Below are 4,048 nucleotides of genomic sequence, written 5' to 3'. Positions count from 1 at the left end.
TCTCCTCCTAAGGAAACCTCAGCCAAACTGCAATATGACTACTATGCTTATGAAAGAATACAACAGTGGCTACACATGATACCAAGTAAAGTCTTTACAAACCAATTTATAAAAGTCATTTTACAAACTACAATTCATAACAAGATGCAACAATAAATCCTAAAGGAGGGAAGGGTATAATTCACAGAGTGTGAGAGCTCAGTTTGCAATAAAAATATGATTCAGGCCAAGAAACACAAAAAGCACATTCCATTAATGAGATAAACAAAGAGAAACTTCACGGGCTACATACATAGTTTGCTGGACAAAACTTTAATTCACTATTTAAATGTACTCAAATACCAACAAAATTATGGAGAAACAACTAAATGAAACAAAGAAAATGCTTCACCATGATGATCACTAGAAATGCAGAAAAATTTTGATGTAGTCTAGTAGAAATTTTGAAGTTGGAAACAACAGTAACTTAAATGAAAAATTCATTAGATGACTTCAACTAAGGCTTTGGCAAATAAAAATGTCAGTAAATTTAAAAACAGGATGATTGATATAATCCACTTTCAGAGGAGAAAGATGAAAAGGGGGAAAGAAATAGAGGAAAAGGATGAGGAGTAGGATGAGGGTAAGAGGAGGAATAAGAGGAAGAAGAAAATAAAGTAGACTAAAAAGAAAGAGAAAGGGGGAAAGGGAGGACAATCAGAAATAGATGAGGAGAAATAAGAGAAAGAAGGAAGAAGAAAGAAGAAACAAAATCCATGGGACCTATGACATACGATAAAGTACATCAAGTTGAACATCATGTGAGTTGGCAAGATTAAAAAAAAAAGTCGTAGGTAATATATAATTAATTAGTGGCATAGAAATTACCAAATATGATGAAAGTTGTGAACATTTACATCCAAGAAGTTCAATGAACATTATCAAGATGGAATAAATAGCACCATAATGAAATGGTAAAAACACAGAGAATTTTGAGTGAGACAAGAGATACCTCACATAAAAAGGATCCTTAATAAAGCTAAAATATGTGATTAGAAAGGTAATGTGCTTTAAAAAAACTTATATTTTTAAATAAATTTAACTCACTAGGATGATCTAATTCTTTGAGTCAGTTTTTGTAATCATAATTTGCAGTTATTGTATAATAATTGTACAGGGACATGTAACTCAGAATATTCTGGTGATTAAGGCAATATCATATTTTCCTTGTGAATATGTCCATTTTGATGCCTTTTAATTTTTAAAAGAGGCAAAATTCACTGTGATCAAAACAAAATCATGGCTTTCACCTGAACTTATAATTTAGGTTCCAACATGAAATTTTGGAGGACATACACAAACAATGGCAACAGACATCCTGGTGCTTACCACAGGCTGTGTTCTTACACTGACTGTATAAAAAGAGGAGGCAAAGTAAGCATACCTATTAAATACCTCAGTCAAGTCCTGCACCTGGTCATTTTTTGTGAATGGGGAGATATTGGTTAGGAAAAATACAAAAACAAAATATTACATAAATATTATAAGTTACTTCCTACAGATTTTCAAATCTTGCACAGATTATATTTTTAACATGTATAGGATACATGTACATGAAATGATTTTTCTAATGACTGAATTAAGCTTAAGATTAAAAGTGAGGATGAATACAATAAAAGTAGCCAAGTTAAGAAATATATCAAACCAATTACTCAATAATTACTTGAAATACTCTTTCCTCATATGACAACCAACATTTGCAATAAGGCTAGGGAATTTTGTTCCATTATTCATTGAGAACAAAATATATATGTAGTAAAGAAAAATTTTACAAATATGATTTTGGAAGGCTGTTAAACTCAGTAAAAGTTCACTAGTCATTAGAATTCAATACAGGAATATAAGGATTGGGGTAAATTTTAATTGAAGAATCAAACTTTACTAACCATCAAAATATATTCTGGAGAAAAATGTAAAAATATGAGAATAACAAATTTCTTATCCAAAATACAATAATTGGTGATAATTATTATTTTACAATACAATTTTACAAATTATATTAGTACTGATTTGCATGTCTCACTATAATCAGACATTTAAAATATATTGAACTTTAAAAATTCTCTAACTAATGTTCAAAACTTATGAAATAACCCAGTGTCGACTACAGTTATTCCTTATAAATTGAACATTAAAAAAAAGAAAAATGGTCTTTATCTCATCAAATAATTCTTACTCTTGAGAAATATTCCACATTTAGGGATTTGAGAAAAACATAGGGATTTGAGAAAATCATAGTAAATTTTGGCTTACAGATATTTCCTTAAAATTTATTGAAAGTAGTAGTGAGATTATTTGAAATATGATAATGCAGTTTCAATTTCTTTTGTTTTTATACAAAAGTGAATAGAGAATCATGTATCATGGCTGTTTTCTATAGTCCCAGCTGTTCGAGTGGCTCAGATGAGAGGATCATTTAAGCCCAACAGTTAGAGATCAGCCTGGGCAATATAGATAGCCATCTGAATATAGGAAACACACACACACACACACAAAACCACCAAAATAAAAAAATACAAATCCTTCTCAAATGCCTTTTGAAGTACTACACAATTCTTTAGGTGAAACAAATTAAATTGTTTTCTAAGAATCATTACTTTACAATGGTTTGCTATTCACATCTTACCTAACATTTACAAATAGAACAGGGAAAAAAAGGTAAGTATAGAACAATTTTAAATAAAAATACTTTCCTCTGATTACACTTGGAGAGGCATAAAGTGAATGTGCAGTTATCATTAATGAGTGTCACATAACTTTATTTCTGAGTATGTAATAGAAAAATGTAAAGCACAGCAATGATAATTTCTTTAAAAGTTGTAACTTTGTCCCTGTTGGCAAAGCAATGGATAGTTACCTAAATTATCATTTGTTATACATCCACTTACTATGACTCAGAAATTGTTCCTCAGAAGATCCTCAGAAGTTCTCAGAGTGAATGGGAAGTAGAAATGGAAATGATTCTCTAAAACATGCCAATCCAGCAGGACATATTCTGCACAGGTAGAGTTGTGAATTTCATATTCAAGTTTGTATCTTCTCCACAGACACCCATAGTCCTTATTTAACTTTTTAAATCAAATTGTAAGTATGGTATACTTTCTGGGATCCAAATATCACATTTCCAACATTTCATTTTACAACTTGTTAAAACAGTCTTAGATTCTTACCTAAGTGTCATGGGCAACTGTAAAATTTGAAGATAACCTGTTTGAACATTAAAATAAGCAGGAAACAAGGCTTTTCCATCAGATCTGAAATAGCTAGTTGACTTTGAACATAGTTTGGTATAGGGAGGCTTTTAAGGGCTGAAAGATTTGCAGAAGAAAATACAGCCTTGGTCCTGGCTCTAGGATATGCTCTGCACTGCTCAGCTCTTCAGTGCAGCACCTTCCTAGCTGATCTGACCTACCACCCCTTCCTTGTTGGCCAAGCTCCACTCAGGCTTTCTCACCACCTCCATCAGTGCAGTTGACATCATACCAGGAAGTGGATATCTGGGAGCAAAGATCATGCTGGCTTCTCTGAGTTTCATCATTTTTACTTTAAACCTGAGCTTCTCAGTACTCTTTCTACACTGCCAAGGTGTATGGTTGCTACTTAGGTTAAAATTCTCATACCTGAGCATGGATGCCACATTCAATCTCATCCTTCTCTGAAAAGAGCAGAAAACATACATAATTGCTGCTGTCTTGGTTTTCTTCACTTCTGGCTATTGTCTATCTGAGGCTCCTCCTCATCTCCATTCTTCCTGCCTGCCTGTCTTATCTATTTGACATTCTTAACTTACCTCACCATCCTTATCTCCCCAAATGAATGTGCAACATGGGATAAAATCTTCCTCTCTCCCAACCCCACTCTTCTTGCACCCTATAGGTAATGACCACCATGACTTTTCTCTGAATCATGGGTAATTCTGGGGTCTATCCTTGCCTTGGACTCTGAAGAACTCACCTCCTTCTCTCTCCCATCCTCAGGCCCTTCCTAGAATAGTCTTTGTGCTCTCCCA

At 33.2% G+C, this 4,048-nt stretch overlaps 1 non-coding gene across 1 annotated transcript; it reads left to right on the top strand.

The window, feature by feature from the left end:
• Positions 1–1,351: 1,351 nt before the first annotated feature.
• LOC141418364 (small nucleolar RNA SNORA51) lies at positions 1,352–1,483 on the top strand. The gene has a single exon (XR_012443019.1). It is a non-coding gene; the product is annotated as a small nucleolar RNA SNORA51 (small nucleolar RNA).
• Positions 1,484–4,048: the final 2,565 nt, after the last annotated feature.

Source organism: Castor canadensis, chromosome 16 (genome assembly GCF_047511655.1).
Source record: "Castor canadensis chromosome 16, mCasCan1.hap1v2, whole genome shotgun sequence".
Taxonomy (NCBI): Eukaryota; Metazoa; Chordata; class Mammalia; order Rodentia; family Castoridae; genus Castor; species Castor canadensis.
Note: the sequence above shows the minus strand (reverse complement) of the source record. Positions and strands in the feature narration are given on the sequence as shown.